The 25,062-nt window shown below is 46.0% G+C and overlaps 1 protein-coding gene across 1 annotated transcript in view; it reads right to left on the reverse strand.

Moving 5' to 3' along the window:
• The window catches only part of EXOC4 (exocyst complex component 4), a 317,262-nt gene that overhangs the window by 186,871 nt on the left and 105,329 nt on the right, over window positions 1–25,062 (reverse strand).

The following is a 25,062-nucleotide window of genomic DNA, read 5'->3' on the forward strand; positions in this document are numbered from 1 at the left end:
CATTGGGAAAGGTTTCAAAGGGAATTGCAGAAATGGAGTGCAGAGCCAGGGGAGCCCATCCTTTCACATTCGCTCCGTGCTGGCTGGAGCAGGGATATCCAGGGATCCTCCTCCAGCAGTGGAGGTGCCATTGCAAGGCGAGCTGCATTCTCCTCCTCCTCCTCCCCAAAATGGGATACAGGTTAATCCTTGGCTGGGAAACTGGGATCCTGGATGAGTGACAAAACCAGAGGGAGAGGGGGGAGCACTGCAAGGTGGAATGAAGCTCAATCCCCTTGCACTCTCCAGGCAAAAGGAAGCCAGAGAAGGCAGGAACCTTCCCAAAGGAAGGAACTGCTGGCTGGGAAGGTGGGGAGGCCCTGGAACAGAATTCCCTGAGAAGCTGTGGCTGCCCTGGAAGTGTCCAAGGACAGGTTGGACAGGGCTTGGAGCACCCTGGGATAGTGGAAGGCGTCCCTGGCATGGACTGGATGAGCTTTAAATTCCCTTCCCACCCAAACCATTCCATGATATCCAAGAAAGGTAAAACAGTCAGGTTATAAAATACAGCCTTTGGTGCTGCACAACAGTGAGGAAAATCCCTCTCTGCTCCTTTGATTACTCTGGAAAATCAACATTGAGATACTTCAGACAAGGCTTATCCTGAATAAATAAGAATATTTCTGTAACACTTCCAAGCCTTACATGAGGATGGCATTTAAGAACAAAGTATTTTGTTAACTTTTAGTATTGTTCACTTAGAAAGCTGGAATTGGTCTCAGGCAAACAAGGATGGTTTCCATAATATGTGGAAACCTGGAGACTAAATGAGTTTAAGAAGAGATGAGAAAAACAGAGCATAACCAGGAGGATGAAAATACACAACTAAATCGAGATGGCAGTGTTTGCAGAAAGCCTTGGGAGTTTTCAGTAATAAACACAACTTCAGCCTGGCAATTAAAAGAAGTGTTTATAAAAATAAAGCTGTTCTTAGGCTTACAATGTTCCTTCAGCAGTTTCCTTGGGGAGCAGAGATGTAATAGTGTCTAAACAGCTGAAATTACTCTTGTTTGTAAATTGTGTCGTTGCTTTTCGTTTCCCCTGTCTTCCAGGAAAATCTCAGCACCAATTCATTGATAAATGATCCCAAAAAATTGCTGTTTTTTCCACCATAGGTGGCTATCACTGAAAAAAGGCAAAATTACTTCAGTTTTATCAAGTTCCAGCTTGCCAAAATAAAAAAGTGTATCGCAATGCCAGCCATAACTGAGTTTGAGATCAGTTGTAAAGGATCCTTGTTCAATTAAAGCCTTACAAAAATATATCAATAATCCTATTATTTATCACACAACTCTAACAACATGAAAGATATAAAATACTGAGAGAGGAAAACACTTTACACCTACCCACAGCTACTCTGATTTTTATGCCTTCCAGAGTCCACTACAGCCTTAAATTGCTGCTGATAAACCCAAACCTGAGCTGATTTTAGAGCCAGACATGAACTTCATAACCTGCCTTGGGATCTGCTGTGCTCCAGGGTAAAGTTTCCACCTCAGATGCTGCTGTGGCCGTGTGGATGATAAAAATAAATCCAGATTTTAAAAGTCCAGTTGGGTCTGCAAGCAGCTTCTGTGATCATTTGCAGTGTGGATCTTGAGTCCAAAGGCTTTCCGTGGCTCCAGAATCTTCAGGGGATAAAACAGGCTTTGCCACCTCCCAGATCTCCTTCCAACATCCCTTTTCTCACTCTCTTCCAGCTGCCCAGTGCTGCTAAAGCTGAGCTTTGATTCAGCTGCTGCTCCAGAGGGGAGAATTCGGAGGCAGGAGATGCTGGACTCTGACAAATCCCACCCGAGGAGCACGGTGTTTGAATGGGATTTTTAATATATCCTAAAACCAGAGCCCAACAAGAGAAAAGCACAGGAGGAAACAAGGGGCTGAGCTTCTTCCTAACAAGTGGATTCTTGGACAAGTGACACCAGGGTAAAGAAGCCACCAGGGCTTTTGGTTTAAGGAGTCCAATTAAATCCAGGCCTCACTAATGAAGAGTGCACACAGGAATTTGTTCTTTCCAAAGCACGTGCCCTGCTACTGGGTTGTTTTTAAGATGGAACCTGCATTTTCTTTATTTTATTTGCTTTTTGGTTGTCTTTTGAAGGTGTAGCTTGGAAATCAGACCGTGGGTGAGGTGGGCTCTTGGGAAAACAAGAGTGCCCTGGCAGGATCCTGGTGCCAGAAGCAAAATGCTGACCTTTAACCAGGCCTGGAGACAGCTGAAGAGGATGGAAGCACCTTTTAGCTGCCATCCAAACCAGTGAAAGCTTAACTGTAACTCCCCTTGACAGACTGACAAACACCCTAGGACAGCCTTTTGTCTTCCCTTTAACGAGGCTGGTGCTAATTAAGTCTAATCCTAGTGAAGTCTGTGGCAGGGCTGACTCAGTTATGCACTAAAAGTTGGGCCAAAAATCTGGGGAAAGTGCTCAGTGCACACAGAAACTGAGGCAGGGAAAAGATGTCTTGGAAATTCAGCAGCTCAAGTGGCTTCAGGCAGAAAGAGCCTGGGCAGAAAATGCATCACTAACCCCTCTGCTCAAATCTTACTCCTTTATTGAGTCTAAAATGCTCACACATCCATGGAGATTGGTATGGAATTCTAGCATAAATATACTGTTCTAAGCGTGGGGAAACCCAAGGGATCACAGGAATTTAATTTGGTGCCTGAGCAGCTTCATCCTGTCACCTCTCCTGTTATGCTGCTGGGCACCACTGCTGGTTAACTTGCAATTTCAGCTAATTACTAATGAAGTACCAAAATGCTCCTTGCACTGGACTGGGATCTTTTGTGCCAACTGGGGAAAAGCAAATTATTCTTTAATAAAAGGTCAGGTAGGCAAAAACCTCAAGGGAATTCAACAGAGCATGGAATGAGTTGAAGAATAACAGAGCCACAGGGTTTTTGTGGTGGTGCTTTGCACTCCTCATGGAGTCATGGAATGGTTTGGGTTGGAAGGGACCTTAAAGACCACCTAGCTCCAACCTGAGCATCATCTGTGCTTCCAAAATCACATCCCATGTTCATTCCTGTCAAAACACCCATTCTGCTGAAACGTGGAAGTTTCTGTCTGGTCACAGAGAAAACAAAAAGACAAACAGAGCCCACAGAAGTAACAAAGGTTAGGCTGGATTAAAAGCCCAAAGCTTTACCCTGGACCTTCAGAGCCAAGTGAGGATCACCCTGCACAAATTCAGGCACAGCCAAGAGTTTGTAGTTGTACCAGACAAAACTGGGACAAACTTGTGGGAATGGGGCAAGGCAGAGATACAGGGAGAGAGCACAGGGTGAAGGGAAGAAACAGAGACAATAATCAAACAACCCCAGGTTAGTGAGGCAGTGAAGATTTATCCCAGGGATAAACAGGCAGTGCTCTGCCCTAAACACATTTGTTCATCCTCCCTCCCTAACAACTCCCCACCTTCCCAATCTTCAACACCAATTCTTAATTCTGTCTCATTACCACCGAGGGCTTAAGCTGTTAATTCCAGCACTGCTTCAGCTGAAATCCAGGTTTCTGCCCCAGATGTGAGTGGAAGAGGAATAGGGAGGGTGTGCAGGTGTTAATGTGACTCCACAGCACGAGGATAAACCCAGCAGAACAGAGAGTCCTTGATTAAGGCCTGAATGAAACCATCAGGGCCCATCAAGCACCCTGCTGATGAGCAGCTATTTGGCCACACACAGAGCTGTGATTTCCATCCACTTTAATAATCAGGGAGTTGGGGTTTACTGTTAATGTGACATTGATGAAGAGAAATGACGCTAATGTGACATTGATGAACCGGAATGACAGTTCAGGCTTGATTAAAATCAGCCACAGTTCCTCAGCACAGGACCAACCAGAAGGGCTTGACACAGAACTCAGATCTTCCAGAGAGGGTGAAACAAAGGCCAAGGTGAGGGGAAAGGAGTAGAAAGGTGCTAAAGAAGCCAAGAAATATTGTCTGATTAAATCCAGGATAATTCAACAAGGTTCAGCATCTCAAATCTTCCCCCTGCTCAATTCCCTGAATTCACAAACAAAACAGTCAGGGTTAGAACTTAAAGTGGAGAGCAGAAAGTGCCCACCAAACTCATCCTCATCTTTACAGCTCCTGGGGACACCACTGGGCACCAACATTCTGCTTTAGCAGGTTCACAGCGGTGCCTCAGGTTTGGCTTTTCTATATTTCACATTCTCTGCTGCTTTAGTGTGTGGCTCTGGGTTCATATTATGGGATGGTGAGCCCTCTGTACAGAGCAGGGAGACAAAACAATTCCTGCTCCAGCTGGGACCAAGGACAAATGAGCCAAAGCTCAGCCAGGAGCACAAACAGCGTGGGCTGCAGAGAGAAAAACAAGCAGGGTGGGAGTGCCTGGGCTAAAGCTGGAACGGGACAATGAACTGCAAGGGGCAAATGGAGCAGAGCTGAGCCAAGGGAGAGACCCCGGGAGCGCTCATGCATTTTGGGACCATTTGGGTTCCTCTTGGGTGCAGCCCTGGCTGGGCTCTTGTGCTGCCCAAGGTGGATCCATGGAGGAGATCCTTTCAATAAATCCCCAATTTATTCTGTAACTCTGTTCTAGGTCAGCCTTCTCAAGGCATCAACAGAATCTCAGGATGTTTTGGGTTGGAAAGAACTGTAAAGAACATCTTGTTCCACAGCTTCCACTAGAGCAAAGCTCACGAAGCCAAGGCTGAAAGTCCAAGGCGTGGAGACTCCTCAGGAGCCCCAGAGGAAGCCAGCATTGGATGTGGAATCAGCAGAGCAGTTCTGCTTGGGAAGCAGGAAAATAAAGCTGTGACATTAAATGAACTAAGCCCAGCCTTTCAAAATCAGAGCTGTAACAGCAAACGGCAAATCCTGTTCCTATAGGGAAACACACACTGGCTCAGCAAAACTGCCTGAAGGATGTTCTGAGGAATGCTAAGGAAAAAAATTAAGGAAAAATATCAAGACACAACTGCTCAAGTCTGGATTCTGTTCACCAGAACATGTTCATGAGGTTTACACTGACAATGGCCCCTCATGTGCTTTCACCATTAAGTCCATCTCTTAAACTCTCTCCATGGGGAAGTTCCTGAATGCTGGAAATACTCCCAGGATAAGAGCCTTCTTCAAACCCCTCTGCACGAGCTCAGAGCAGCCAGCACTCACACAGGAGTAACAGCAATCACCCAGATTTTCCTTCCAGCTGTGAATGAGTTGAAATGGCCCCAACCTTCTGTAGTTACACTAACTGTTCCTTTTATAAACAGAATATTCTTTCATTCATGATATAATTTCCTAGATTATCCATTATTAAAATTCCCCCTCTCCAAAACGAATTTACATCTGAGTTATCTCATTACTTCTGAACAAGCCAATTATTGCCTCTAGTGAACAAAATAATTAGACTTGTGCTCCCTGCATTTGAGATCTTCTCCAGCAGTCCCAGAACACAGGAGTACACAATGCAAAGACACAAATACACACAACACATTCTCCTCCTGAACATTATTTACCAACTGAATAGGTTCATTTTTTTTAAAATATATACACTCAGGTATTGAGGGCACGATACAGACCTGAAATTTAAACTCTGCCCATCAGTCAGGTCTGAAAGAGCAGAGAACTTCACTTGGTTTGTTTTTCCACTGGAGTCAGAAGTCTCCCCTCTCCTATGACATCTGTGTTGCCAAAAAAGATCATAAAACACTGCCCAAAGCTGGGAAATGTTTCCTAGAGGTTGGTGATGTGATTCATGGAATCTCAGGATGATGTGGGTTGGAAGGGACCCTAAAATCATCCAGTGTCACCCCTGCCATGGCAGGGACACCTTCCACTATCCCAGCGTGCTCCAAGCCCTGTCCAGCCTGGCCTTGGACATTCCAGGGATCCAGGGGCAGCCCCAGCTGCTCTGCGCACCCTGTGCCAGGATCTCCCCACTCTCCCAGCCCAGAATTCTTCCCAGTATCCCATCTAACCCTGCCCTCTGGCACCAGGAATCCATTCCCCCTTCTACTGCCCCTCCAGGCCTTTGTCCAAAGTCCCTCTCCAGCTCTTTCGGAGCCCCTTGTCTTGGGCTCCAAAGACAATTTAAAGAGGTGGACACACTCTAAAATAAAGTTACCTCCACTTAAACTCAACCAACCCCCTTCCACCAACAAGCAACGATTAGGAGCTGATATACGTGAAAAAACAACAAGCGAAACGGCAACAGGCAAAAATGGAAAAGTAAACAATCATGAGATACAAAACCACTAAATCTCAGGAAGCCCACGGGAACAAAGAGACCCCAAAGTGGTGGCATTGCCCTTCCCAAGACGGCGCCCACGGACAGGGAGGCCAAGGGGAAATGGCGGCAGGGCCCCTCCCCAAGATGGCGGCGTCCCCTGGCAACCACGGGGCCCCAAGCGATGCCTTAGGAGTTTAGCTTTTCTATTTTTCACCTATTTGTAACCCAGCAATTCTTTCGTGTGTTATTCTAAACTCCATATTCAGTGGGAGCTGCTGCTTCCCACTTTGGGCAGACACAATTCCCCTCCAGGCCTGGCAGTGAAGGACTGCCTCAGGCCCTGAGAGATGTAAACAAAAGTGCATTGGGGGCGAGCAAACTTGGGGTAAATGACTTCATTACCTGAAGCCGTAATTGGAATATTAACCCCCAATATGCAAATGGACCAAATTTATAAAAGTGTGAAAACCTGTGGCCTGTGGTCCATTTTTTGGGTGTAGGCCCTGGGTGGGCCTTGTCTGCCCTAAATGTACCTGAAGGCACTTCAAAAAAAATATTATATATATAAATTATATAAAAATAAATATATCCATTTTTTATTCCCCTTAACTTTGCCTGGCCTCTGGTTTTAGGTAGTCCCAATAAGGTGTCAGAAGGACAGTGGGGAAATGGCTCTTCCCTCAGGACGGCGCTCCCCTGCCGACCACACAGGCTGGGAGATAAAGGGGAAAAGATGGTGGCCAAAAGAGCCCTCATGGTAAGGCTGAGGATGGCAGAGAAGTTCCAGTGGCAGATAAAGCCTCACCAGGGCGTGTGGGGTCAGCACTTCCTCAGGTTACCAGGACAAGATGCATCCCAAACAGGAAAGAACATAAGGGACAGAGAAAAACAAGGCAGGACTTGCCATAAAACGTGTCCACTGCTCACATAAATCCTGGGAGAGAGGTATAAAACACCTCCTGTCTGAAGGAGTGTCCTGCTCCCAGATGAGGACAAGAGGAATTTTATCAATTTTCACACCTCGGTGCCCTGCACGTGGCCCTGGAGGAGGAAGGGGCGAGATGCTGCAGCAGCCCGGCTCACAATTCCATTAAGGACTCTCTGCCAGCTGTCAGGATGAACCCACGGCCTCACCCTCAAGAATTTCTGAAGCAAAAAAGATTCATTTTAATCTTCTGTATATGAGTTAACAAGCAGAGAAAATCAGATCCCTCACATCTGCTTCTGAGGCCTCTTGGATACTTCAGCGATTCCCTGCATGAGCTTGAGCAGGAATTTCTCCTGCCACTGAGCACTAACAGCACAGCAGACAACATATTGAGGGTAATAAAAACAATGCAACCCTCATTTATCAGCTTGAGGAGAAGCTGTCGAGGCAACCAGCTGAGAAGGACCCACCAGGAAAGTCAGAAACACAAGATGAAGACGTTTGGGGTTTTGCCCTTTGGTTGGACATGATGCTCAAGTCCAGCATGAAGTGCAGAGAATTGAGGGAAAGCTTTGCCTCCCCTTCCTTCCCCCTGTCCCCAGCACTGTTTATGTGCAGTGTTTGACAGGACTTCATGGTCTGATTTTGCTGCCAAGTGAGGTTTGAACTTCTCTCCTTGGCTTGTGCCCTCCGCTGCACAATCCAGATCAGTGCACAGCCTAATGCATCACATTTCCCAATATATAAATATATCTACATTTAATGTATTATCTGTCTCGATAAGTATATTTTTAATTAATGAGCTATTTCAAGTGGAAGATGAAAAGCAAAATCTCCTTTTCTTTTTGGAAGGGTGATCCAAGAACACTGACAGTACCAGATGGCTTCCTCCTTAGAAAGCCAGACAAAGCAAATACATCCATAAATGTCCAGAATGTCAGAAGCAAGCATCAAATAGAAAAGGTCCAAGAAAATACACACAGCTCTTGCTCCTCAGAAACCAGGAACATTTGCTAGTCCTGTCAAAGAACAGATTTATTATTTTTTAATGATACCTCCCTTCTCCAATACACTGAAATTTCTGAGTAAGGCTAAAACATGGAGGTGCTTTGGTTTCACTGGGGAAATAATTCTGCACAGCTGTTTTGATCTGTGAAAACCTTCACCCAACAGCAGCAGCTGTGCTTAAAAAGCAGAGGATTTCTCTGTAAAAACCCAGCACTGACCATCTCATGTTAAAAACCCTAAAAAACCTGAACACCTTTAATTTGTGGAGTGGAGAAAAGCCAAGAACACGCTCAAGCAGTGAATCCAAGTGTCAATTTAGGGTTATGGACTGGGAGCACAAAACACCTGCAGGTTCCTAACCTATCTCCATGGATCAGGTTATTCCTAAATAGTTCAGGTGCTCCTGGAGATGGTTCAGGGCACAACCAAAACCATTCCAGACCAAGGCAGGCACCTGTGTCACTGCCATCTAAACCACCTCTGCCTCCTGACTTAATTGGCTGTGAGTACAGATAATTTCTTGATGAGTTTTCCTGAGTAACCCCTAACAGCAATATCCACTCAATTTAATCTGAAACCCACGTTGTGGGAAGAAATCTGGTTCTGCCTAAGGCCACTTTTAGGGAAGAGCAGAACACACCCCACAGCTGTGAATGGCTTGTGCTCCATGACCTCCTCTTCTCCTTTCCTGCTCTACAATACCTCTTTCTTGCTCCCAAATACCTATTTCTTTCCCTGAAATACCCATTTCTTTCCCAAAACCATCAATTTCATGCCCTAAAATACATATTTCTCTGCTGTCTCCACTTCTCCCTTGTGAATGCTGACCAAAACTTACTAAAAGCATATTTATGTGTTTTGCATAAAATTTTTTTAGGTAAAAAGTCGTAACATTACCCTGGATTTTGAGCAGATTTCTACAGAAAGCAAAGCAGATGCAATTCCATTTATTGAGGCTCCCCAGTCTCCAAAGTCTGTCAATCCCAACAAATTCTGGGTCCTCAAAAAAATGGTGAGACCTCCAGGCCATGAAGTTGCATGAAACACTTGACCACTCAATGCCTTCACCCAGGGAAATTCAGAGCCTGTCTCTGTATTTCTTAAAAAATCAGGCAGCACAACTGGAACAAAATGATTTCCCCCTAATTTTGAGGGCTCAGCCCAAGCTGAACACAAACATCCCAGCCTAAGAGCTGCTTTGGGACATTTCTGAGACACTGAGGAGAAATGGAAGCATTTTAAAGCAAAAATAGGTCAGTTAAGGGACACTGAAAGTCAAGTTCCACTTTTAGTGAAGAAACAGCACCTCCAAGTATGCATCCAAATTTTCAGGATTTGTTCACTTTCTCCAAGTCCCTCTGCAGCTCTCCTGGAGCCCCTTTAGGCCCTGGAAGGGGCTCTGAGCTCTCCCTGGAGTTTCCTCTTCTCCAGGCTGAAAACTCTTGGAGGGGAAGGAGGAAGCTTAGCAACAAATAAAATAAAAAAGACCACACTGAAAAAGAGTCTGGAAGCCAAGCAGAGCCCTTTTCTCCAATTAAATATTTCAAATTAAAACCCTCTTTTGCCCTCCACGGGAACATCAGCAACTGGACACTGAATGTGCCATATGTGGCTATTTTCATATTAAAAACAAAATCCCTTTTTCTGCAAAAACAAAACAAAACAAACAAAAAAAAAAAAACAACATGAAGTTAAAACACTTCCATCCTCTGATTTTCTGCATAATCACGATCCAAAAACATTAAGTGGGTTAAACAGATTAAATAACTGCAATAATCTGCTCTCAGAGTGCAGAGTAATGGAAATCTTGCAGCAAGGCTTGGCATTAACCTGCTTAATTTCCCTGGTATTACATCCACCACATCCATCCCCTCATTCTGCTTCACAACTGCATCATTAACTTCCCATCCAGACATCCCAACCTCTCACTCCAACTTGCCACTTCTTCATCCAAATGGATTATAATTTGCTTATCCACTGCCATTTTCATCAAGTTCCTATTAAAACAGAGAGAAAGAGGTTTAAATCTTCTTCCTCCACATTTAATTCAATTGTCTGGCATGACTTTGTTTTAATGACTCACTGCACAAGACATGGTTTATGCTTGGCTTGGACTAATTCAGAAGTTTCTACATCCAGTGAGGGGGAAAAAGAGTGAAAAAATAAAGATAAAGTGAAGCATTTTCGGTCCTGGCAATAAGGTATTTATGGCTGTACCCCAATACAAGTGATTTCCTACAAGCTGAGGAAGAGCTGGCTAATGCATCATCCAACTCACCAACCCAACAGGGCTGTGCTCAGAACACTTCCAAGAAAACCTCCCAGACCAGTAAAAAAAAAGGAAATCAGCTGGGATTGATGTGGATTTCCTTTATTCCAGTGGGAAAGGAGGGAAATCTATCCTATTTTCCTTCTGTGGTTTAATTCTATGTGGTTTTATGGGCTCCCTGCCCATGCCAGAGCTTGGAACTTGAGGATCTTTAAGGTCCCTTCCAACCCAAACCTTTCCATGGTTCTCTCTCTAATTTTCTGTATCTACTAAATACAGAATTAACATTAAAAAAACCCCAACACAATCATTGTGGTTCCAACCTAAAGCAGATTTTGTGTAGCCCTGAGAGATCAGATTCAATTACTAAACCAGGCCAGAAAGGCAGCCTGGGACTGTTTTTTACTAATGAAAAGATGGTAAACCAAGTGTCCCCTGGATGAATTACACTAATTACATTTTAAGATGTTTTTAAGGTGATAGGGATTGTGCTATTATAGCATGGAATTAAAAAATACAAAAAAAAAAAAGAAGAAAGAAATTTTCAACTAAAATCTATTTTCTTCGGTCTTTTACTGGTGGGTTCACAGTGCACTATTAAACCAGGAGAACATAATATTCCAATTAAATTGGTTTTGATCACTCCTGGCTGAGGAGAATGTGAACAGAGTCAATAAAAGAGGAGGTATCAGAAATGGCACCTTGGGTGGAGGATGAAGCTTTACCTACCACACTCCAAATGCTTCACAATTCCCTTGAGATGTCTCGCAAGGCTGGGAATTTTTTCCCTGGGACAGATCCATCCTTACCCATGCCAGAGATCCCCAATGCACAGCAAACCCTGAGGAATTTGCTGGCAGTGTGTTAAATCCATCCTAATGAGACCCACACTGTTAATTCCCTTAATCTGTTGTCCACTGGGGGGGTCTGCCTTGTCCTTTTGGTCTCTGTGGAAATCATTCCAAAGCGATTCTAATTCCCATTTCCCTTGGGCTGTTTCACCCACAGAGCACAAGAGTAAACCCTAAATGTCAATTCCCATTTTTATAAATTCAGATTGTGTCATTTTTGGCTGATACCTTTGATGGTGATTCTTTGAGTGAGCAAAAACCACTCCTTCATGACAGATACTTCAACTACTACAAATCATTTTTTACTGTTTTACCAAGTTTTGGATGCAAAGATTCCAGTTTTCCAAAGGAGTCAAAGCAGAGGCAGAGGACACAATCCTGAGTCCGGGATCTCCTTCATCTCCCTTTTTGTAGCAACTTTGAACTGGGACTTGGAATGGAGGATTTGCTCCTCAAGTTCCCAGACAAGAGATGCCATACTTTTTTCCTGCCCCAAGCAGGATTTATCTCTGCATTTCAAATCTCTATCACCCCTCAACAGAAGAAAAAATAAAGTTATTCTCCCCTTTCTGCTTTTTAGCTGCAGTACCTGTAATAGGAAAAGCATCTTTTGTCATACAAAGGTAAAGGCCAAGCTCCAGCAGGTGACTTTTTGTTAAATTCCTAAATTGGATCCTCCAGTTACAAAAGTCATAAAGTCTTTAGAGACACAAGCACTTCATAGCTGCAGGAGACCAGGTGGATCTGAGGTGTGCAGGTGGCACAGGAGCATTTTTACCCAGTCCAGTGGCTCAGGGTACCCCCACCCCAAAATCCCTGTGCCGGTGAAAACACAAAGCCCCGTGGTCTGAAGAGTTCAGACACACAAACGTGTGAACAGGTCAAAAATTCTGGATAAAAATCACAGGCTCTGATAAAGAATTATGGATTAATCAATAAAATCAATTATATAAACTTCCATACACAAAATGAGTTCTTGAAACAACGAGAAGGATAACAAGCTATAAATATTTGAATAAACCCCACCCTGGCTTTTCTCTGTATTCTATATTCCAGAGAGGCAGGATATAATGACAGAGACAATGGGAGAGCAGAGAGAAGTTCTGCTGGGATTGATGGAATAATGCCAGACTGGTCCATCGAAACTCCAAGTGAGACCCGAGGTGTTTGTGGGAGGAGCTCACCCAGGCTCCTAATCACACCTCTGGACAAACATTTGACTTCTTCACTTATCAAGAAAGGGATTTTGGTTGAGGCATAAAATACCAAAAGCCTCACCAAATTCCTCAATTAGGGTTAAGAGACATGAATTAAATGTCAGATATTCACAAGGAAATGCATCTTGAAAAGCATCATCTCCTCTTTACACACACACTGGCCCCAGCCATTACCACTGATAGAGTTCCAGCACTCCCCTCTTCCAGGGAACTAATTAGGAAGTAAAGATTGCAAAGACTTCCTTTTAATCCTCATTTTAACGTGAAAGTTGCAGTTAGGAATATCTTGAGGTTGGTTTAAGTCAGAGAGGGGAATCATGTAAGAAGTTGTTGGTGGTGAATTATTTTTGTTTTCTTCATCAAAATGCTTCACTTACAAATTAACTCGCATAGAGAAATAATAAAGATGGAAACAATGCACAGAACAGCACAGCCTGTTATTCCAGAGATGGAATCCCAGGATGGGTGAGGTTGGAAAGGACCCCAGTGGGTCACTGGTCCCACTCCCTGCTCCACCAGGGCCATCCCAGGGCACAGGGCAGTGTCTGGGAATGTCCTCAGGGAGGAAACTCCAGGGCACTGCCCAGGGCAGCACTTCTGGGCCCCTCAGTTTGGGAAGGACATTCAGATGCTTGAGCATGTCCAGAGGAGGGTGAAAGGCTTGGACTACAAACCCTGAGAGGAGCCCTGAGGGAGCTGGGGGTGCTCAGCCTGCAGAAAGGAGACTCAGGGCTGCCCTCCTCGCTCTCCCAGCTCCTGAAAGGTGCCTGTGATCAGCTGGGCTGGGCTCTGGCTCCAGGCAGCACTGACACAGCCAGAGCACACAGCCTCGAGCTGGGCCAAGGCAAACTCAGGGTGGAGAGCAGGAAAAAGCTTTTCCAGAAAGGGGAGAGAGCTCTGGGATGGCTGCCCGGGGAGGTGCTGCAGCCACCATCCCTGGCTGTGTCACCAAAGCCTGCGTGTGGCACTGGGGGCCAGGGTCTGGCTGAGCTGTTGGTGCTGGGCTGGACTCGATGGCATCAAAGGTCTCTCCCAAACTGCTCATTCTGTGAATTCTGTGAAGTTCTGCCTCATATCCAGGGGGAATTCCTGGCCTCAGTCCCTGCCCCTTCCCCTGGTGCCACCGCTGGGCCCAGAGCAGAGCCTGCTCCATCCTTTGGGAGCTCCTGTGGCCATGGATCCCCATGGATGGGTTCCTCAGCTGTGTCCATCCTTTGGAAGCTCCTGTGGCCATGGATCCCCATGGATGGGTTCCTCAGCCATGTCCCTTTGGAAGCTCCTGTGGCCATGGATCCCCATGGATGTGTCCCTCAGCCGTGTCCCTTTGGAAGCTCCTGTGGCCATGGATCCCCCATGGATGGGCTCCTCAGCCATGTCCATCCTTTGGAAGCTCCTGTGGCCATGGATCCCCATGGATGAGTCCCTCAGCCGTGTCCCTTTGGGAGCTCCTGTGGCCATGGATCCCCCATGGATGGGCTCCTCAGCCGTGTCCCCCCTGCCCTGAGCAGCCCCAGCTCCCTCAGCCTCTCCTGGGCATGGAGATGCTCCAGGCCCTTCAGCACCTCGGTGGCCTTGGCAGCTCTGGAGGAACACTTGGACTCTATGATCTTGGAGGGCTTTTCCAAGTTTATGATTCCATTTCACATCACGGCTCCTGAACTCTTTAAGACTTTAAATTTTGTCTGCTTACAGTTCCGATAACTTGAAGCCAGCTCCAGCTAAATCCTCACATTTCCACAGCAGCTCAAAAGGCACCCTCGCTGATTTCTGTACAGCCACCCACTGGGCACATCCCTCCTCACCCTGGGGTCAGGCCAAAGGGGCATCTCCCCTTGCTCAGGGCTGTAAACCACTTTTTACTGGAATTACAGCTTTACCCCATCATATGAACACATCCCCCATTTTGGAAGTCTTTCCAGACTCCTCCCTGTGTGAGGGAAGAGGCCATTTGAAATCACTTCCACATTCATTAAGCAGACAAAGGGAGTGCCATTGGTTGCCACAAAAATCCCATTCCTCCATGCCATTGAGGTGCAGTGAATGCAGGGCTTGGAGGGAGCTCATCCAATAACTCCTGATGACAATTAAGTCAAACACAACCACATGATCAGTGCAATTAAAATCCCTGAAGAGGAGCACAGATGTACTCGAGGCCCCCAGTCACTTGCAGGATTTTTTGATATTATGTAAAAATCCAGCTACTGAGCAGCAAGGCTTTGGTATTATATTATTAAGTAATTACAATGAGATATGAAAACGCTAATGAGATCTGTGGTGAGGATTTGCTACACCCAATGTTTCGAGGAAAATGAATCAGTCTGGCTTTCTCCAGCACACTTGGAACAACCTCCTGCAGGCAGCTGCATGAGCTTTATGTGGAGAAAACACAGAAAAATCTGGTTTCAACAACTTCTCCGCCTTTGTGGTGACTGCAAGGCTCAAAAGGCTGGCAAAGGAAGCGAGAAAATTTGGGAAATTGATATCCAGAACATGAATTTAAATGCAGGCCCCGGTGTGCACATTGATGTGGGGAATGCAAACACCACTTGGAACATGGAACACCCTCCCTGTCCTCTTTGCTTTAGGAAATCACACAAATGTGGCACAGTAATGACTATACAGGGTGACCAATCTCTGCCTGCTGTATAATCCAATGAATTCTTGGGGAGGAGGCTTCACAGGAGCACCCCTCTCCCAAATGGAGCCAATTAATGCAACCCTGGTCACCAATGGAGACACAAAACCCAAGGACTCTGTGACAGCACCAGACATTTGCTGAAACTCTGAACCCACTGATGAAAAGAAACCCCTTCTCATAAGGAAAAATATCCATAGAAGAAAAGCCATGTCAAGGCAACGATCCTGGGGCTCCTGAGAAGCCCTAACACTCCAAAACACTCTGGGAAACCAAGGCAGAGAAATGTCTCTCATTTTGCCCAAAATCACATTTTCTGGCGACAGTTAACTTGGAAAGAACAGCCTTGGAACCCTTCCAAGGCACCTTTCCCTCCTGCTTCACTCAACCCAGATCCTCCTGGGAGCCAGCTGCCAGCTCTGATCACTCTGGGATGTGCAGCTCCACCAAATTTATAGGATTCAGAAATAACTTTTGAGGCCTGGAATAACTCAGATGGATCCCAAAGCCCAGCCTTGCCCTTTGGAGAAGAAAATGGATTCACCCAGGCCACGTCCCAAAGGAGCTGACCACAGGGATCACCCCTCATGGAGCCTGCACTCCTCACGTTATTATTATCCAGCTGGAGAGGTACTCAGGGCCACTTGGAGAGGGAGGTTCCCTTTTCCCAGTGCTAGGTGGTCCATTGCAAAACTTTTCAATTAATGCATCCAAGTTCACACCTCTCAGGCCAGTTAAATTGGAATAATCACCAAAATGAGCCCCTTTAAAGATGGATTCAACAGGCACATGATGGCCTTCTATGCCTTCACCTGGTGGACCTTTGAATAAAATTTAAATTATGAGGCTGCCATCCCAAACCATCATAGGGAGCCACCCACTCTGGAATGGACAATTCCATTCAAGCTTCAAAACCAACAAAAATCCAGGAGATAAGAGGTTTAAAAACCCATTTTAAATATCAGGAGGATTCAAAGCTCAGGGAAAAAAAAAAAAAACTTCCCTGTGAGGGTGGGGAGGCCCTGGCACAGGGGGCCCACAGAAGCTGTGGCTGCCCCTGGATCCCTGGAAGTGTCCAAGTCTAGGCTGGATGGGACTTGGAGCAAGCTGGGATGGTGGAAGGTGTCCCTGCCATGGCAGGGGTGGCACTGGATGATTTAAAGGTCCTTTCCAACCCAAACCAGTCTCTGATTCTGTGATTCTCACAGACATTTCTTTTCTCCACACCCAGCCTCCATAAAAACGCCCTTTTCCCTGCCCATTTCCTCACATTATTACTGATGTAAAACCCTATTCAAGAGTTTTACCTGGAAAGTGTTCATATTTCTGTGTTTTGATAAGAAAATACTCTAACACTGTTCATGACATATTAAACAAAAACTCCAACACCAATCGATGCACTTGGCCCACAGAGCCCTTGAGAATTTGTCAGCTTTTGTATCTTCAGACCCCTAAATCACATCCCTTCATTGATTAAAGTTCCATCTTCATCCTGCAGAAGAGAATCACCTCCTCAGCACGCATTTATCTCCTCACAAGAGGCAGGGAATAATGGAGCCACGAAAGCTGCTGCCTTTTTTTTGGCAATAATTTCCAATCTATGATACACACATGGAAACACGGGAGAGCAACACCTCCAATTCCTGTGCGTGTAAAATGGATAACGACCAACATAAAATCAAACGTGTGGCATTTTAATCCTTTAATTAGGTAAAAATTACTTTCTCCCCAACAGTTCTTCCTTATTAGGAAAAAAACTCAAGACATCTACAGATCCTCCAACTGTTATTCCAACTCGAAGCCACAAAAGTCTTTGGAGCATCTGGCGTGTTTTGTGCTCCGTGGCAGCCTCGTTCTCTGTGAATTGAGTGATTTATTACCACCTAACCTCAGCCTCTGATGAGATTATGCTGCCAATTTGTGCCTCCTTTTTGGAGAGAGGGCTCTGCAAGCCGGGCTTCGGGCTGAGCGTGGTGAATCTCAATTAAAGGCTGACCTTTACAAGACGAGGGAAATGTTAATTCATGCTCACCTAAATGGCTTTAGCCCTCTTTAAAAGCAGAGTTTTCTGAGCCTGCCCACTCTTCTGGCACTGAAAAGTTCCATTTCAACATTATTAAGATAAAAAACCTCTTGGCTGCAAGGGAAAAACCCCAAATGCTAATACAGCTGTCTGGGGTGCATTTGTTATGCTCCTTGAAAAACAATGATGTCGCATTTTGAAGGGATTTCAGACACAGATTAGAGGCAGCAGAATGACAGGGCCAGAGATTAAACACTGCTTTACCCCCCGAACAGGTACAAGAGCAGCAGCAGCTCCCTCCACGCTCACCCTGAAGGTCTCTGCTGGAATTTGCCATCCCCTGTGATGTGGAATTACTTCCTGGAGAAGTCCCAGCTTGAAAGGGATAAAATTTGCAGAAGAGGCAAGAAAGTGGCTCAGCCCCCTCAGATAATTGCGTTGGGCTGTTTTTTAAATTAGGATTATACACTTCATCAAACGGGAGAAAGAACAGGAATGCTTCAGCAATGTATTTATTGAGGTCTTGCTAAGCAAGCTGGTGAAAACAAAGAAATTTGACCCACCAAAATGTGGAGAAACTTCAATATGAAAAGAAGAACTTGATGAAAAATTCAAATGTCAGCAAGATTTCAAGAGGAAACAAACATCCATGAGCATCTCAGGACTCTACACTATCTAAAAGGCCAGAAGAAACAAAACAAAACAAAAAATATACAATGCCAACATAGCAATTAATCACTCTAGAATGAAGATGAAATCATAGAATATCCTCAGCTGGAAGGGAACCACAAGGATCAGAGTCCAAATATATATTGTGTGTAAATATATATATATATATATATAATAAATCTATTCCCAACACTATGTATAAAGGAAATGTACTGCAGTTTTGGCCAGTCTGCTGACTCAAGATCCCCCCAAAAAAATTAGGATCAACTGATCAACAACCAGGTTGAATCCTGACCCAGCTGATCTGAACTCCCATGGAGATTTTATTCCTCATTTCCCAGCCTAACTCTGTGGTGTTTAAATAAATGGTTCACTACTGACATTTAGGCAAAAAGCACAAATTCCACGGCTCAGTACTTCCAAAAGCATGTTCCTCCTGGAAAAAACTCCAGTAATTGATATAAAGCAGGGTATTATAGTTCACAGGCGTAAACATTCTCCACCTATTCTGCTCTAATCTGCATAATACAAGATAATTCCATGTTGTCTTTGTAAATTCACCACAAAGCCCTCAAATGCTTCAGTAATCCAGATTCAAAGCTGGAAAAGAGCTGTAAATAAGTGCCTTGAAAATCAAGGATTGCTTTGCAAGCAAGGCACTGGGACACAGCGAGTCCCGACTGTAACAACTCAACCCAGCCAGTCCTGCTGGAGCAGCTTCCAGCAAAATCAGTGAGAGTGGAGAATTCCAGGGATTTTCATAAAAGGAGGATGGTGCTTCCTCACATCAGCAGGGGAGAGAAGCATGGCAGAGGTGGGAGAGTTGTGAGCATGGAGAATCCAGACTGGCAACAGAAATCAAAGCTGATTCTGATGCCCTGTGAAGACTGAGCTAGAGCAGAGGCTGGGCAGAGTGACAGAATAAAGCAGGGATTTATTCCAAGGATCTCCTCCATGGATCCACCTTGGGCAGCACAAGAGCCCAGCCAGGGCTGCAGCCAAGAGGAACCCAAATGGTCCCAAAATGCACGAGCGCTCCCGGGGTCTCTCCCTTGGCTCAGCTCTGCTCCATTTGCATCTTGCAGTTCATTGTCCCGTTCCAGCTTTAGCCCAGGCACTCCCACCCTGCTTGTTTGTCTCTCTGCAGCCCACGCTGTTTGTGCTCCTGGCTGAGCTTTGGCTCATTTGTCCTTGGTCCCAGCTGGAGCAGGAATTGTTTTGTCTCCCTGCTCTGTGCAGAGAGCTCACCATCCCATAATATGAACCCAGCCCCACACACCGAAGCAGCACAGAATGTGAAAAATATGAAACCTAAACCCTGAGCCATCATTCCAGCATTTATTCTCCATCACTATTTGAGAAGCTCCCCTCCTCATACACCACCCCGATGCCCGTCTGTTTGGTTTTCCTGTTCCAAAAGGACCCTGTGGCACCTGAGGGGTGTTTGGGCTCTGAAGTGAGAACAGTGCAAGGGTTGAAGACTCAAGAAGAGGAGCCTGAGGTCAAGACCCAGGTGGGCAGGCCCAGAGAAGCTGTGGCTGCCCCTGGATCCTTGGAGTGTCCAAGGCCACGCTGGACACTGGGGCTTGGAGCAGTGGGAGGTGTCCCTGCCCATGGCAGTGCGCTTGGAACTGTGTCATCTCTAAGGTCCTTCCAAATTTCCAACCCAAACCATTCCATGACGGCGACGCTCCCGGCGCTCCCTGGCACCAAAGATTGCCCTGACACCAAAATTCCTTCTCCCGCCTTACCTTGCTCAAAGTCCTGGACACAAAGCAGAGATTTCACAGCCGGAGCCTGACTTTCAACACCTCCCATATCCCTGGGAAGTGACAAGAATTAAGTGGGAAATTCATCCCCCCCCCCCAAAATGTTCTCCAGGATTAACCAGAGATGCCCTGATCCTTTTTCACAGACTCGACTGCTGGCTGAGGTCAGCCTTTAATAAGCAGCAATACACACATTTAGACACCTGGAAGGGATCAAAAACGTTGTTCAAAAGGCAAGAAACAAACCCACATGGATGGGAAAAGGAGGGCTGACCCCACCTAGCAATGGGAACCTGTTGCTGTAGATGAAATGCCAAACGTGCTCTCCCCAACACCAGGAGCTCTTTGCACTGACAAAGCCAAGGGACCCTCCTGCCTCCTTTTTTTAGCTATCTCCCTCTGAACTGTTGTGGCTTTAATAACAATCTCCGAGGAAAAATCAAGAAACAAACGATTTTCTTACACGTAATCCCCCTTTTGCTGTCAAGGGCCCGACCCCAGTTTGATAATCTCATTTCCCGAGAATCAAAACGCTGGAAATTTAAGTTTCCTAGAGTGTTAATTGCAACCCTGCTCCATTGCTAATCAAAAAATTGGATGTTTTGCATGAAAATGCTGCTCTAATTAATTCTCAGTCATAAAGCAGCCTGGCTTTAATAACCCCTCCTTGATTGGGCAGCCTTTGAAGAGGCCGTGTCGCTAATCCGCTACACCGGGACAAACACACGCCGAGGAAATCAGGAGTGTTTGCAGGGGCTGGGGGAGCTGATCGCTTCAGAGCTGGCAAAACCCTGAAAATCCCTGCTCGCCCCTCTCCCCCAGCCCTGCCCAAGCTCAAAGCCAGCTGTGATCCTGCTCATCATGAGACAAAAGCAGTGGTGTGACAGGAAATTCGGGATATCACATCAGCTCCCCCTTTCCCAGCTGATTTTTCTGCTGGTTTATTCCCCGTCCTTCCTTAAGGAATATTTTTTAACCAGCCCAGGCCACTTGTCACCACATCTCCTTTAACCAGACACGAATCCTGTTCCCTCTCCCCCTCCCCAGCGCCTCTGAGTGACAACACATTATCATCCACATCTCGCAGAGGTGCTGAACCGAGTTTTCATTATCCCAAATGTCAGCTTTGCTTTCTGTCACCGCCGAGCACAGCTGGCTCCCTGCAGCAGCCCTTGGGTGAATCCAAATGGAACAAGGCACCTACAAATCACTGCATTTTCCCTGGACCTGGCCTTACACGGTGCCCTTGTCACAGCGGATCCTCCGTGCCTCTGCTGCTATTTCTTGGCGTCAAAATCTTAATTAGCAGAGCTGCTCGTTGATTTTTTTAATTGCTTGAAACCTTATGGTAAGGAATTTTTCAGGCTTGGGTGGAGAGTGGATGAGCAGCAGAGTGAGGAGTAACACAAATCCAGTTCTCAAATTTAGACTTGTGTCTGAAGGGTATTCAAAGCTTTCCATTTATCACCCAGCCAGAAAGAAAAAAAAAAAAAGTGGATTTTTTTCAATTCTAAAAATTATCCACTATAATTTATTGTGTCGTTATCTCAGAGCTTTGTTTTACTGCCACATTTGCCATCCTTTGCCAGAGATGAGCAATCTGGAAGGTTCCTAAAACCCCAGATTGGTTTGGGTTGGGATTAAAATCATCCAGTGCCACCCCTGCCATGGCAGGGACACCTTCCACTGTCCCAGGCTGCTCCAAGCCCTGTCCAGCCTGGCCTTGGACATGCCAAGGTGTGGAAGTGCTCTCCACTTCCAGCAAAACTCCTGGTCAGCTTTTAGATATTTGAGTGCTGCATATTGACAATTCACAAGAGCCTCTTGCATTAGATTTTTAGTTTATAAATACATTGATACAATAGTCTTGCTACTCCCAACAAGAGGGAAAAAAAAAGCTAGGCAAAAGTTCTGGGTATTTAAAATCACCTCTGAAAAACAAACGTCAGAGTCCCAGAATGGTTTGGTTGGAAGAGTCCTTAAAAATCACCTCATTCAATTCCCCTCCTGTTCCTTAACACAGAAGCAAGGGGAACTTATCCAATTTTTGGTTTTTGCTTTTTTAAGTAGGAACAAGTGCACTTCATCCCTGGAATCTCTGGACAGAAACTGCCTAAATAACTTCATGAATTAATATTTGAGTTTTTGCTGTTTCAGTTCAGCACACAAAGTGTGTCCAGCAATTCGGAGGATTCAGCTTTGAGGCACAAATTTCATCCTTTGTTCTATCAAACACTTTCTCTATGAAGTCAGGGGACATTTTTCCTCCTTTCCTTGTACAACAAGCCCTGTCCCAAATTCCAGTGCCAGCACAAACTCATCCACAAGCTGCCAAAGCAGCAGGATCAGAGAAAGAACTCATCATAAAATCCCCAAAACAAATGGAAACTAGAAAAACAAAAGGCATGACAACAATCCAAGAATATTTTTTATCCTTAAATGGAACACAAGAATTTGTAGGAGTGATTCCTCAAGGAACAGCACCTGAAGCATCCTCCTGAGTGGCAGGGCAGCCACTGTTTGTCTGTCTGTAAATCAATACCTTCAAAAATCCATAAAAACCAGTGGGATCTGAGTGTTGACTCTGGAATTCTGATGTTACTCTTGCTCCCATCATCCTTCCCTGGACAGTCCATCCCACACTCACATTCCCAATAAAATCCTGCTCCACAAAGCCATGGAGAAGTTGAATTACTGCAGAAGTGCACTGAGCTTCCAGGGGAAAATTCCAGGAAAAATTCCAGGGGAAAACAAGCCTAAACTCTAATTTCTGAGGAGAAAAAAACAACACGTCTAAATTTTTGGAGGTGCTGAGCAGGTGAGGAGTCCATTCACATCCCTGGGAACCACCGGAGCTCTGGAGCACTGCCCATTCCATGGTCATCCCCAGCTGCAGGACAGGGCAGAGCTGACCTGGCTGTGACACTGACAGAGTGGCACCTGCTTGGAATTCCCAACCAAACCCAGCCTAAACAGAGCGCACAACTCCTGAATATTCCCCACTGAATAGAAATCTGCTCTGGAAGCCAAGTGCAAAACCAGAAGAGGGGCAAGTGATGAAGTGGCAGCTGGGATTCTGTGCCATTCAGAGAATCCTGGAACGGTTTGGGTGGGAAGGGACCTCAAAGCCCATCCAGTGCCACCCCTGCCATGGCAGGGACCCCTCCCACTGTCCCAGGCTGCTCCAGCCCCAGTGTCCAGCCTGGCCTGGGGCACTGCAGGGATGCAGGGGCAGCCCCAGCTGCTCTGGCAATTCCAGCCCAGGCAGGAATTCCTCATGGCCAAGATCCCATCCATGGCTGCCCTCTGGCACTGGCAGCCATTCCCTGGGTGCTGTCCCTGCAGGCCTTGTCCCCAGTCCCTCTGCAGCGACCCTGGAGCCCCTGCAGGCCCTGGGGGCTTTGAGCTCTGCCTGGAGCCTTCTCCTCTCCAGGGAACACCCCCAGCTCTCCCCAGACTGCATCAGTCCAGAAGGAAATATTTCACTTCTCTACTTGCCCCCACCTTTATTTTTTTAATGACAGTTGTCAGGGAACTTGTGTGGCCAACTTCAAGGGAAACCACATGGCCAAATCTTTCTCCTGCAATTTCAGTGGAATGAGACAGAAGAATTCCAGCCCTAAACCACTTGCAGCAGGTCCCCTTCTCCCACTGAGGGATAATGTGAGCCTCAGGCTCTGCACTATTTCAGTCCAAATCAAAGGGGTTAATGACAAAGCATCACTCTGATCTTCACACATTTTTAAGGCTATTTAAATTAAATTCTGATGTCGAAAAGTTAGCGTGAGCTAAACTTTTATAAATTCCTTTCTTTTCATGCATATGTTTCTTTGAAGATCTTTTCAGGAAAAAAGATTCCCTACAAGTCACCCTCCCCCTGCTGCCACTGAAAAATCATCCCTGTGGATAAGGCTGTTGGGAACAGAAACTGTGCAGTGTTCACAGAAGACAGTGTCACATGCCTGCTTTCCACTAACCTGATTGAACAATTAAATTGTATTTCTCTTTAAAAGGGATAAAAAAAATAATAAAAAAAATATATATAAAAAATCCAAATGCAGATCTTGCTGTGGTCTGGGATTCAGGAAGATTAATGAGCAACCTAAAAGGGAACAGCAGCTCATAATAGAGACAGAGGTTACTGCATTTTTAACATGAAGTTCAAAGGGAAACTTTTCTTGATGGTTCAGCTGCAAAGAATCTCAGCAAAGTCATCTCATCTATTGTCCCCACTGCCTCCCCACACTGACTTTCTGTCACCTATTGCATCAGGTCCAGGCTCTTCCAATGGAGCTGCAAAGGGCAGTGGGATCTTGGCCCTCTCCACACTAAGTCCTGCTTTGTCCTTTACTTCTTTGTCAGCTCCAGGGCTTTGTTCTTGCCCACCCAGGCTCCCTGAGCAGCTCTGCTGCAGCCTCCTCTCCTGGAAACGCTCCCAGTGTCCTGCTCATCCCAAATGCTGCCCCAAGATTTGTCTTGTATTCCTAAGGAATTGCTCTTCCATGAAATCTGGTTCTGAATGAGCTCCAAACCCAGGACAGGAGCTCCTTAAAACCCTCAGTGTAACAGCACTAACCACAAAAATCCCAAATCTCAGCCACGAGGCACCTGGAGGAGGACAGGGATATGGAGGAGGTCACTTCTGTTCTCTGCTTGTTTTTAAAGCCACATGGACATCTGGGAATGACAGAAGGCAACAGGACTCATCCCAAAGGGATGGGAAATTCTGGAGCAAGTGCTGCAGGCTCCCTGATAGCCCCAAAAAGCTCAACATTCTCAACGGCCACAAAATTCTTGGCTTTGAGCCCACACTTGTCCCACACAGTTTGTAACAGAGAGCTCAAAACTATGGAGAAGGAACTACTGAAATCCTCCTGGAATAAACCCTGATTATGGGATGGAACATTAGCCTCATCCCCCTGAGCCCGGGGACATCTCCCAGCCAGTCCTGGCCATGTGACACTTCTGAAGGTGAGAAGGTGAATCCCAAAAGGCAGAGAGCTGTGAGCTCAGCACCTCGCAGGTGTGTGAAAGGTGGCAGGTACCTCCACATCCCTTCACTCCCCCACGCTGTGGGATCGGGGGTGGGCAGCTGGCACCCTCAGGTTCTTCCTTCTCAGCCCACCCAAAAGGGTCTCAGAATTCACCACAGAGCCATCAGAGCCCTGCTCATCAGTGCTGAGATCACCTCTGCAGTCACCCAAGTGAATCAAGCTGTCACAAGAACAATCTCTGCCTCTCGAGGCTTTTTTTTCCACACCCTTGTGGGTTTGAGTTGTCACTGAGGACAGTGACAGGAAAGGAGGAAGGGAACACAAAGGCATCCAAAAATTCTCCCGCAAACTATAGAACATTCTCAATTAAAAGCCAGCTGAAAATGATCACAGACAAAAGTTCCAGGAGAAATTCTGCCCTTGGTCACTGCTGTTAATATTTGAAGAACAGAAATTATTTC

Source organism: Motacilla alba, chromosome 1A (assembly GCF_015832195.1).
Source record: "Motacilla alba alba isolate MOTALB_02 chromosome 1A, Motacilla_alba_V1.0_pri, whole genome shotgun sequence".
NCBI classification, from domain to species: domain Eukaryota; kingdom Metazoa; phylum Chordata; class Aves; order Passeriformes; family Motacillidae; genus Motacilla; species Motacilla alba.